A 13282-nucleotide genomic window follows, 5' to 3' on the forward strand; every position below is an offset into this window, starting at 1 on the left:
CAGGGTGATTTTCAAACAGCCAATCAGAATACAGGGGGATTTTACAACAGCCAATCACAGCACAGACGTTTTTCATGACAGCCAATCACAATATGGGGTCATTTTCAAACAACGAATCAGAATGCAGATGTTTTTTATGACAGCCAATCAGAATATAGGGGGATTTTACAACAGCCAGTCACAATACAGGGGATTTTCCAGCAACCAATCAGAATAAAGAGGTATTTCTCAACAGCCAATCACATTACAGTGGGATTTTACAACAGCCAGTCACAATGCAGAGTTATTTCTCAACAGCCAATCACAGCACATACAGTTAAGCCCAAAATTATTCATACCCCTGGCAAATTTTGCTTAAAATTACTTTTATTTAACCAGCAAGTTTTTTTTGGGACCGGAAATGACACAGGCTTCTCCCAAAAGATAATAAGAAGATTTACAAGAGGCATCATTGTGGAAAAAAAAATTTCTCAGCTTTTATTTACATTTCAACAAAAAGTGGCATGTCCAAAATTATTCATACCCTTTGCAAACTGTCACAGTCTATGGGAAAATCCAAAGGTCTGTAAAATTCCAAATAGTCCAAGCTGTTCTAAAGTATCTAATTACCCTGATTCATTGGGAACAGCAGTTGTAATCAACTCAACAGGTGAAAAACAGCAGCTTTCTGCAGTTGGTTTGTGAACAGTCATGACAAAGGAGCCCACTGAGGACCTGCGGCTGCGCATTGTGGCTGCTCACAAGTCTGGAAAGGGCTATAAGGTCATATCTAAATGTTTTCAAGTTCCAGTGGCTACAGTGCAAAGTATTATTAAAAAATACAACACGTTCTGCACTGTGGAAAATCTCAGAGGACGTGGTCAGAAGCTAAAATTGACACCTGTGCTGGCCAGGAGGATAGTGAGAGAGGTGAAAAAGAATCCAAGGATCTCCAAGGCCATCCTGGTGAATCTGGGCTGTGCAGGTGGCAATGTCTCAAAGCAGACCGTCCAACGGACACTGCACACTGCTGGGTTACATGGACGCAGACCAAGGAGGACGCCACTTCTCCAGATAAGGCACACAAAAGCCCGCTTGGCCTTTGCAAATGCTCATCTGGACAAAGAAGAAGACTTCTGGTCTTCTGTTTTATGGTCAGATGAAACAAAAATTGAATTGTTTGGCCACAATGATGTATCCTTCATTTGGCATAAAACAGGAGAAGCCTTCAACCCTAAGAACACCATCCTCACTGTCAAACATGGTGGTGGGAACCTAATACTTTGGGGGTGTTTTTCAGCCAATGGACCAGGGAACCTAATCACAGTAAACGGCACCATGAAAAAAGAGCAATACATTAAGATTCTCAACAACAACATCAGACAGTCTGCAGAGAAACTTGGCCTTGGGCACCAGTGGGCATTTCAGCACGACAACGACCCAAAACACTGTGAATAATAACATACAAGAACCTGTTTCTGATTGCATTAAACTGTCTTATAACTATGTTGCACTAATTCAAGTTCATGCACAGGTCAACAAGATATGTTGTGTAAATGATAACATAACAGGATGTTGAGCAATACAGAAAGTCCCAAAACGAGTATCAATGATACATCTGACCCAGACAGACACTCACACAAAGGAGGAACCAGCACTTATCTCTTCACAACAGACAGACCCTACCCAAAAAAACAGGCCTGAATATGCACGCACCCACATAGTCTGATAGTCTGAAGGGAAAACACCCACACACACAGGATGCATGCGTTGATCACGCAACATATAGGCCAATGAGACATACCAAAATAAGTAAACAACCAATCAGGGCACGACACAACCCCAAAGAGAAGAGTACAAGACACCGTACCCCTAGACACGAGTCAGATCTCTCTCAGTATTCGTACTTGACCTGTGCTGAATTGATCTCCGCGCTCTGCAGACCGTGAATAAATGCTGTTGCTGCAATCCTTGATTCTCTGACTGTTTTCTTCTCCACATCAACGGACTCGGTGAGGCAACAAGTAGAAATTTCATGCCTCAACAACACACAGCAAAAGTGGTGAAGAAATGGTTAGCGGACAAAAACATGAACATTTTGCAGTGGCCGAGCCAGAGTCCTGACTTGAATCCAATGGAAAACCAGTGGAGGGAGCTAAAGATCAGGGTGATGGCAAGGAGAACCTCCAACCTGAATGAGTTGGAGCTCATCGCTAAAGATGAATGGGCAAAAATACCATTGGAGACATGCAAAAAGCTGGTCAGCAATTATAGGAAGTGTTTGATTGCTGTAATAGCCAATAAAGGTTTTTTACGATTGATTATTGAGAAGGGTATGAATAATTTTGGACATGCCACTTTTTGTTGAAATGTAAATAAAAGCTGAGAAATAATTTTTTCCACAATGATGCCTCTTGTACATCTTATTATTATCTTTTGGGAGAAGCCTGTGTCATTTCCGGTCCCAAACAAAACTTGCTGGTTGAATAAAAGTAATTTTAAGCAAAATTTGCCAGGGGTATGAATAATTTCGGGCTTAACTGTATGTCTTTTATGACGACCAATCACAATACAGGGTCATTTTCATTGAAAATATGTTTTATTGATTTTTTACAATTATTATCCCACAGAGATGAAAAATACAGAACAAATGCATATCCCTTCAATTTACGCATTCATCCCCAAAATGTAGGAGTGCATTGTTCAGCAGATATGTTGACACAGTGAGTTCACCATTCCCATCCCCTCCCACCCACCCAACCACCCATAGGTTTACATGGTATAAAGCACACTTGGGGAGTAGGAGAACATAAATTGAGAGAAAAGAGAGAAATAAAACAAAAGTAAACAAAAATAACAAACAAAAGCAAAAACAACGTAACTGATAAAGATATGCATTAAAAAATAAATAAAACAAATAAATAAATAAAATAAAAAGAAATTTTAAAAAAACAGGGGGGGGGGGGGGGGGGTTGGAGGGTCACTGCTGTGATCGATTGTATGTGAGTTCCACCTTATTTATTGTCAAGGGGCTCCTGCAAGGAGTCATAAAAGTCTAGAAAGGGCTTCCACACTTTTAAAAAGATTGAATGGATCCTTTGAGTGTGTATTTAATTTTTTCTAGTTTTAAGAAATACATAACATCGTTGACCCAGTGAGAAAAGGATGGGGGAGCTTGTTGTTTCCATCTGAAAAGGATCAAACGCCTCACAAGGAGTGCGGTAAAAGCTATAACGATGGGTGGTATGGCAGCTCAAGCTTCCTCTGGTGTTAAACCAAAGAGGGCACAGATCGGATCAGGATCCAACTGGGTTCCAAATATCTCACTAAAAGCTTTGAAAATACTTTCCCAAAAGGTGGAAAGGTTCGGGCACCGCCAGAACATGTGTGTTAGGTCTGCTGGTTGACCTCTACATCGGGGGCATAATGGATTAGCATTCGGATAGATCTTTGCCAACCTGGCCTTAGTAAAATGAACTCTATGCACCACTTTCAGTTGGATTAAACCGTGCTTAGTGGACGTAGATGACGTATGTATCAGTTTTAAGATGGAGTCCCATTGATCGTCTCTAAAAACTATTCCAAGGTCAGAATCCCAGGCCTTCCTTAAATTTTCAGTAGAGTGCAGGTTAATGCTCTGGATGAGAGTATATATATCTGAGTTACCAGCCCTCTCCGGTCTGATTTCAGTTCAAGAATATTTTCAATATGTGATTTTATGGGCTTATTCGGAAACGAACTAAATGTTTTCTGTACGAAACTCCTAACATGTAAATAACGGAAGAGATGGTTCTTAGGCAAGTCATAGGTTTGGGATAATTGAGGGAAAGACATAAATATGTCTAGACATTGACTTGATCCCATTATTGAACCACAGACTGAATGCAGGGTCTGTACAGGAGGGAGTGAACATGTGGTTTGACTTAACGGGTGAAAGGATAGAAGGCCTCTGTAGCCCACAATGTTTTCTAACTGAGTCCAAATTCTTATGGTGTAGTTAACTATTGTATTTGAGCTCAGGTTATTGCTAACAAGGGGCAAGGCCGCACAGATCACTGAACCTGGATGATGTTGGCATGATGAAAGCTCCAATTGCACCCAGTCTGCTTTATCTACGATTGGTTTATCTTCAAACCAGTGAATTAATTTCTGGATATTGCATGCCCAGTAATAAAAAATAAAATTTGGCAACGTGAGTCCTCCTGAGCACTTCGATCCTTGGAGGTGGGTCTTTCTAATACGACTAGGTTTGTTCGCCCATATGAAAGAAATAATGGTTTTATCGAGTGTTTTAAAGAAAGTTTTTTCAATTAGAATTGGAATGTTTTGGAAAAGGTATAAAAATTTTGGCAATACTATCATTTTAATAAGGTTCACACGTCCTGCTACAGACAGTGGTAGAGAGGCCCATCGGTTCATATCCTGCTTACATTTATTAAGGACTGCCATAAATTTTTTCTTAAAAGTAGTAGGGAGAGAGCGAGTAACCTCAATTCCCAAATACCTGAGGCCATTTTGGACCATTTTAAAGGGGAAAAGATTAGAGGGAATTTCATCTGCCTTAGAGTTTAGGGGAAGGAGCTCGCTTTTTTGCAAGTTCAACTTGTATCTGGAAATTTTCCCGAATTGATTCAGAATATCTAGAATGCAGGGAATTGATGAAGGTGGGTTGGAGACATAAAAGTAGATCGTCTGCATAAAAAGATGTTTTGAACTCTAGGTCCTCCCGCTGTATACCTTTAAAGTCCTTGCAGTGTCGCAGTGCAATAGCTAAGGGCTCAATGGCCAATTCAAACAGGAGGGGGGACAGAGGACATCCCTGCCTTGTCCCCCGTCTGAGAGGGAAGTAACCAGACTGGGTATTATTGGAGATCACAGACGCCAGGGGGGAAGAGTAAAGCAATTTGATCCAGGCTATGAACCTTTCTTTAAAGCCAAACTTTTGAAGAGTGAAGAATAAATGTTCCCACTTGACCCGGTCAAAGGCCTTTTCAGCGTCGAGTGAAATTACTAGCTCAGGGCATGTTGACCAGGCTGAGTGGACAGCGTTGAATAGCTTTCTCAAATTTGAATAAGAGTGTCGACCTTGAATAAAACCTGTTTGATCGGGCAAAATAATATCGGGGATCACACTCTCTAGGCGCTTAGTCAACACTTTTGATAATATTTTAAAGTCCACATCTAACAAAGAAATGGGACGATATGATGTACAAAAGAGTGGATCTTCATCTTTCTTCGCCAATACTGAGATTGAGGCCTGTCTCAGTGTCGTGGGAAGGATACCTTGAAAGAGCGCCTCTTTAAACATGGCTTGGAGAATAGGTGCAAGTAAATGGGCAAACTTTTTATAGAATTCGCAGGTGAATCCGTCAGGGCCGGGTGACTTATTATTTTGCATAGATTTGACGACTGTGATAATTTCAGAAACCGAAATGTCTGCACACAATTTAGTATTCTGGTCCTCTGACACACTTGGAATAGTAAGGTTTTCAAAAAATTTACATGGGAGATCGGAGTCACCGCTGCATTCCGATGTATAGAGGTCAGAATAGAATTGAAAAAAAGCTTTATTTATGTCGTCATGATCTGTTAAAATCTCTCCTGTGTGTGATTGGATCTTTGTAATGGAGCAAGCAGCCACTGCCTGACGAGCTTGCAGAGCTAATAGACTACTCGCTTTATCTCCAAATTCGTAGGCATTATGCCTGGTTTTCATAATAAGGCGTGTTGCCTCATCAGTGGTTAAAAGGTCGAATTCGGTTTGTAGTCTCAAGCGGTCCTTGTAAAGATCCGGAGTCTGGTTTGAAGCATATTTTGAGTCAATGTCTAGCATTCGGTGGGAGATTTCATGTAATTTTATTTTTTTTTCTCTTTTAAGTGTAGAGGAGTAAGCTATGATTTGTCCACGAATGTATACTTTAAGAGTCTCCCATAATGTGGCGAATGAGATCTCGGGGGAGGTGTTTGTCTCCAGGAAAAGTTCAATTTGGGATGAAATAAACTTTACAAATTTCTCGTCCGATAGTAGAAGAGGGTTGAGTCTCCAGATTCTGTTAGGGGGAGGGCGATTTGGAAGATCCAGGTCAAATTGGATGGAACTGTGATCTGATATAAAAATACTGGTATATGAACAAGTATTAATCTTGGGTAGGACCCTGTTATCAAGAAGAAAATGATCTATACGGGTATAAGTATGATGTACATTTGAGAAAAAGGAATAGTTTCTCGTGTGGGGAAACTGAAACCTCCAAATATCTGAAAGGCCACACTGACACATAAAATCATTCACGACTCCTGCTGACCTAGAAAGAGTCGGAGGGTTGGTTGAGGACCTGTCCAAAGTGACGTCCAAAACAAGATTGAAGTCTCCTCCTATTATGAGATAACCATGATCAATCTTGGGTATCGTCAGAAATAGTCTTTCAAAAAATTTGCTATCATCGCAGTTTGGTGCATCTAAGTTCACCATAATTACAGGGTTGGCAAAGAGTTGTCCAACAACAATGACATATCGCCTGTTAGGATCACTAATTACTTCTTGGGAGTGAAAAGAAATATTTTTGTTTATTAATATACCCGTTCCTCTTGCTTTTCCATTAAATTTGAAATGATACACTTGACCAACCCAGCTTCGGTTGAGGCAGACAACACTGGCATTACATAGGTGGGTTTCTTGTAAAAATAATACATCTGCCTTCAGTTGTTGGAAGTGAGACATAACTTTTTGCCTTTTAACTGGGTTATTAACCCCTTTGACATTCCAGGATAAGAACTTGGTGGAGTTATTCGTTACCTTATTGTGGTCGCCACCCATACTGGTTTAGAAGAGTAAACAGGTGGTAAGGTAAGATAGTTCAATGATGGCAAGATGGTGTCTTGTCTGAAAAGTGTGCCACAGCAGATAGCACTGGGGGGGGAGGGGGAAAAGTTAATACTAAAGGAAAAAAATAAACAAATTTAAAAAAAAATTAGGTAACAAAAAAAAAAAAAGATACTTCCCATCACATGTACATAAACCTGCAAAACCTATCTCTTGGCTTGTGCCGTTACACAGTTTGTTCTCTGTTTTACTCTGCACTTCAACCTCTGTCGTTATGTAAATCTTTCTTTTTTAAATACAGAGAAAAATGAATTTAAACATGATGAACCTTTACTTCACAAGTATCCGCACCTTGGTATATAATACAGTCCCCTAGCCAGTGCACACATCAATAAGCAACGATTCTACATATCAACAGCCTCAGCTGGAGGAAGAACAGCAATCAACAAGCAATAATAATAATAGTGTGTGTCATCAAATATCATTAAGGCATGAAAGCATAGTCATGACAGCTCTTTCAATAATTTTTAGCTATGTTAATTGTTTTTAAATCTTCAAACAGTGAACAAAACACTGAAACACTGAAATTTTTATAGGTAGCCCAGCAACAAGAAATAAATGAATAAATAGTAAAAACGAAAAATAAATAAATAAATAAATAATAAAAAATAAATAAATAATAATAAAAAAATAAAGGTTGAACTGGGATACTAGAGAAGCCCTTAAACTTACAAACTAAGGTAGTCAGCTCTTTATAAATCAAAGTGTCAATCCCTTAAAACATTCAATGTGAGCCCTTGGATGTCTATAAGGATGATTTTTTGAGCAATAGAAAACTTGGTTAATAAAAAAAAAATAAAAAAAAAAAAATAAATAAATAAAAAAAAAAAAAAGATTATACAAATCCAAATAGCTGACATAATGATCGTTTGCTCTAATTTATCTGATCAAAATTACTGGGTTCACAATCATAATGTTTGGTCCAGTTGTCGGGTGACAAGCTTAATACAGCATCACTGGTATTAAATTAACTTAGGACTGGCGGCGTTACGAAGAAAAGAGCGTTTCTCTTCACCCAGCTGAGTACAGTATGACATTAACTAGCTCCCCTTTAATGTCATCAGGGCTAACAGCTGACAGCAGGGGCAAAGCCAGCCGGCGCTGCTAATGTTATGACACCAGAGAGAAAAAAAAAAAAAAAAAAAAAAGGGGGGGGGGAGAAAAGGAAAGGCGCCCGAGTCATGGCCCCAGCATGTCCGCGATAGCATATGGCAGACGCAAACCTCTGAGTGTGTCTAACACAAATAGTAATAACACAGTAGATAAAGTATTTTAAGCCCCACATAAATTTATAGTATCTGAGGGATATATGTGTCTTTACTGGTCAGATAGTGTCCATTAGTGGCACAGTAAACAAAAGTAAATGCTGCCGTATATATTATTAAGGTTAATAGCATAGTAGAGTATATCATTCAGTCTTCCGTTGCCTACTATCTTAGTTAGTCTAAGTCGGCAATTTAATTCACTCACCAGTCAGTTCAACAAAGCTGAGCTGGAAGAGAGCAATGTCCCCGGTTGTTTTCTTCAATGATAGTGTTACGTTTGCTCAGGGGTTTCGTCCGGCGGGTCGTTTGTCCTCCAAAAAAGCAGCGACTTCAGCTGGGGAGCTGAACTCGTGCCTGGATCCATCGGTGACCACACAAAGCTTAGCGGGGAAGCGTAGGCTGAACTGGTATCCCGCTGGTCTCAACTGGGTCTTGACCGGGGCAAAGGCGGCTCTCTTCCTAGCCACTTCAGCACTGTAGTCGGGGTAAATGTGAATCTCCAAGCCTCTGTAGGACAGGGGGCCTTTCTCTCGTGCCAGCTGCATGATTCGTTGCTTCACCTGGCAGCGGTGAATGCAGGCTTTGAAGGGTCGGCGCGCGCCGTCTTGTCTTCTCTGGGTGGCCAGCCTGTGTGCTCTATCCGAGGACCGAGGATCTCTCCCAGGCAGGATTCAATGAAAGAGGTCGGTTAGTTGGCTTCGGCTCCCTCTGGTATGCCTGTTATACGAATATTGCACCTCCTGGATCTGTTCTCAAGGTCATCCACTTTTAATTGCAGCTGTTCGTTTTCTTTCATAAGTTTTCCGACTGCCAATTCCAGTGTAGTTAGCCTCCCGTGGAAATCATTCATTTAAGTTTCAATGGCCTGGAGTGTCTGGTCGTGTTTGGCGATGGCGGCATGGTTGGCTGAAATTTGTGCCGTCAGGCTTGTAATAATCCTCTCCTCCATACCACTGAGCAGTTTCTGGATGATCAAAGACGTCGCCGGCGGGTGGTCGTTGTCAACATGTGCGGGGTCAGTGCTAGCAAGTGGCTCAAAAGCTAACTCGCCATCTTGTTTGATCTCGCTCCTGTTTTCGGCTTTTTTACCTTTAGTTGTGGCCGTCTTGCCCATGTTTAGGACACAAACTCAGAAGTCCGCTTTAGGAACAGGTTCACCACGTTCTAAGTAGGCAAATAATTCAACGGGTATCAAATAAATGTCGAGTGGTAACAGAGCTCTTCCGACCTGCAGCCTACTCCATCGCCCCAGGGTCATTTTCAAACAACCAATCAGAATGCAGGGTTTTTTGCAACGGCCAATCAGAATATAGTGGGACTTTGCAACAGCCAATCAGAATATAGGGGGATTTTACAACAGCCAATCACAATAAAGGGGGATTTTACAGTAACCAATCAGAATAAAGAGGTATTTCTCAACAGCCAATCACATCACAGTGGGATTTTACAACAGCTAATCAGAATACAGGGTGATTTTCCAATAGCCAATCAGAATACAGGGTGATTTTCCAATAGCCAATCAGAATACAGGGTGATTTTACAACAGCCAATCACAAAACAGGGTGATTTTACAACAGCCAATCACAGTGCAGGGGGATTTTACAACATCCAATCACAGCATAGGGTGATTTTACATAGCCAATCAGAATGCAGGGGGATTTTACAACAGCCAATCACAAAACAGGGTGATTTTCAAACAGCCAATCAGAATACAGGGGGATTTTACACAAGCCAATCAGAATCCAGGGGGATTTTGCAACAGCCAATTAGAATATAGGGGGATTTTCCAACAGCCAATCACAATACAGGAGGATTTTCCAGTAACCAATCAGAATAAAGAGGTATTTCTCAACAGCCAATCACATTATAGTGAGATTTTCCAACAGCCAATCACAATACAGGGGGATTTTCAAACATCCATCCATCCATCCATTGTGTTCCGCTTATCCAGGGCTGGGTCGCGGGGGCAGCAGTCTGAGCAGGGACACCCAGACTTTTCTCTCTCCCTGGACACTCCCTCCAGGTGTTCCGGAGGGACCCCAAGGCGTTCCCAGGCCAGCCGAGCGACATAGTCACTCCAGCGTGTCCTGGCCAATCACAATACAGGGGGATTTTCCAGCAACCAATCAGAATAAAGAGGTACTTCTCAACAGCCAATCACATTACAGGGGGATTTTACAACAGCCAATCACAATACAGGTGGATTTTCCAGTAACCAATCAGAATAAAGAGGTATTTCTCAACAGCCAATCACAATACAGGGTGATTTTACAATAGCCAATCACAGCACAGATGTTTTTCATGACATCCAATGACAATACAGGGTCATTTTCAAACAGCCAATCTGAATAAAGGGGGATTTTGCAACAGCTAATCACAGCACAGATGTTCTTCCTGACAGCCAATCACAGTAGAGGGGTATTTTCAAACAAACACTCACAACACAGGGAGATTTTACAATATATACAATTTTACAATATATGATTATCAAAGTTCATAGATTGTTTAATGTGTATGTTATTTAGGAGGTGTGTCAAAAAGTAACAGGACTTGGTGTGCTGTGTGAGCTATGAGTCGGGTAGGGATTAGCGGGTTGTGTCAGTTTGTGACAGATTTTTCCTCAGCCGGACCAGAAACTTCAGGTTGGTTCATTTCTCTGTGCCCATCACTTGACGGCCTGAAATTAAAGAAAAAAGGTCATATATTTGTATACAATATAATTGATATGGGGCGGCACAGTGGTGCAGTGGTTAGCACTGCCGCCTCACAGCAAGAAGGTCCTGAGTTTGATCGCCTTTCTGTGTGGAGTTTGCATGTTCTCCCCGTGTCTGTGTGGGTTCTCTCCGGGTTCTCCGGCTTCCTCCCACAGTCCAAAGACATGCATGTTTAGGACTCTAAATTGCCCGTAGGTATGAATGTGAGTGTGAGTGGTTGTCTGTCTATGTGTCAGCCCTGCGATGAACTGGCGACTTGTCCAGGGTGTACCCTGCCTCTCGCCCAATGTCAGCTGGGATAGGCTCCAGCAGCCCCGCGACCCTTATGGACTAAGCGGTTACAGAAAATGAATGAATAATTGATATGACAGTATGATAAGGTTTCCAAAGTGTGTGAGGTGTAAACAATAATTTATGATTTCCTATATTTAGCTATTGTAACTATTTTTATGTCTACATTTGCATTTACTACACACAATTACAGTTACAAAAGCATTAAGTTCTGTGGCTATGGAGGCAATGGAGCTTCGGGGGGCGGGGGGTTGAAACACCTACTCTAAATGGGCGTGGATTTAGGTGTCATGACTACTGACAGATCACCATCAATCTGAAAGATAATGAGAGAGACGTACACCAACCTCCACCACGAATTTGACTCCTAGCATGTCAACAAGATTAAGTAAAATTGTTTAGTTTATTTGTTTTATGTATAAGGGTAGATACTTCATATTTTCTTTTTTCTTTCATGATAATTTGGATCTGTTACTTTTGTTTTTCTCAGGTGTAAAGAAAAAGCTTGTTGCTGCATCAAATAAGAGGGACAACAAAGATCTTCAACCATGGCTGAAAGCAATTAACCGCCACCTGTACTGGTCATGTAAAAGTGATGAGGAGGTAATCAAGAGATTATCTAGTAAGCGTAATACACAATAATTGACCTGAGACAATGTTGCAAATTTTAAAAGAATAATAATTTTTAGGTAACACGATAAGAATGGTATTCACCGGTTTTCACTCTGGTATAATCCAAAAGGCTAAACCTAATTTCTATTCAGCTGTCCCCAATGTATACTCTACATTTAAGATGTCTTTCAGAAAATGTTTGTTCTTGAAACATGAATGTTTCACTTATAAATGTTTTTGTGTTCTCATTTCTGCAGGAATGTGTGTGTCAGTGGAAGTCTCTGCTACATCATATTTGCCACATGCATCAATGGGAGGCGAATAGTGTGGAGTAAACATGTTATCACCCGCCTTTGACAGAGGAACAGCAGAAAAGACAGAGGTGGCTCAAAACAGATTCACCTGCTTTTTGGGCTCTCAAGGCCATTGTCATGGACAAGACCCTCCTTCAGAACTTGAAGCAGACGCCTCATTTCAAGCACACTGGTATGCATTTTTTAGACTCATGTTTTTCATTCAATAACACCTGTTTTGTACAACGCCAAGTAAAAAAATGTCCATTGCAGTTTTACACCCACCGAGCAAAATCACACTCTCTGTATTTATAGTTTTACCATTTGTATTGAACAACTTGAACATATCATTTTTTTTTATCTGGGTGTAGCAACAACTGGGGTTTTTAAACTTGCATCAACACAGGATCTCTGTAGGTGTTCCATTCTTCTAAGCTGAAGTATGCTGAGAAGAGGCTGCATTTCATATAAATTTGAAAATCGACTGTATCATGAACAAGAACGTCTACCACAGCATCTTGGTGCATCATGGAACCCTTTCTGGACTGAATCTGATTGGTCGTGGGTTCATATTACCAACAAGACAATGACCACAAGCATACTTATGACCACTTAGCTTTGCAGACACTATTTGACCAAGAAAAAGGAATCTGAAGTACTGGAACTGATGGACTGGCCAAGTCACAGTCCGGATTTCAATCCTATTGAATAAATTTGGGATTTAGTAGGATTAGTATGGATTGATTGCACAAAATTTTCTTCTGAAGCAAGACTGTGGGAACAGCTAGAAACTAGGATTGGGCGATTGGACGACTATATCGTCTATCGACGATGGGCTGAATCCATAGCAGATTGCTTTTTCTGCCAGATTTTTAGGGTGATATTTGTCATTTTATTTTGCTAATGTAATAGTCTGCAGAGTGACAGCCTCTGCTCTACACCGCGCTCTCATCCAGCGGCACAGTACACATCCACTCAGCTGACCATGAATGTGCTGAGCTGGGTGACGAGTGAGAAGAAAACAGGCTGCAGAGTCAGACTCTTTAAACTCTTTCCCCACGGTAAAGTGAGGATTTATTTTGACCAAACCCAAGTTGGTAATTGTTGGAAGAGTGGCTAGACTAACAAAGACGGTTTTGGTGAGTTTTACATGTTTTTCTGTAAGTTTGAACAAAGTGTGTTTTCCAAGGCGTTAACAAGCCAATTAAACTTGTATTAGTTCGGTAAAAGACAGAAACTTCAGAAATT

General features: G+C 40.9%; 1 long non-coding RNA gene across 1 annotated transcript; it reads right to left on the reverse strand.

The window, feature by feature from the left end:
* Positions 1 to 6394: 6394 nt before the first annotated feature.
* Positions 6395 to 8483, reverse strand: LOC146304425 (uncharacterized). Its single transcript, XR_014769358.1, has 2 exons — positions 8330 to 8483; positions 6395 to 6886 (listed from the first exon to the last, which is right to left on the reverse strand). It is a non-coding gene; the product is annotated as an uncharacterized LOC146304425 (long non-coding RNA).
* Between the last annotated feature and the right edge of the window lie 4799 nt (positions 8484 to 13282).

Source organism: Lutjanus erythropterus, chromosome 15_unloc_1 (assembly GCF_056507025.1).
Source record: "Lutjanus erythropterus isolate fLutEry1 chromosome 15_unloc_1, fLutEry1.hap2, whole genome shotgun sequence".
Classification (NCBI taxonomy): Eukaryota; Metazoa; Chordata; class Actinopteri; order Lutjaniformes; family Lutjanidae; genus Lutjanus; species Lutjanus erythropterus.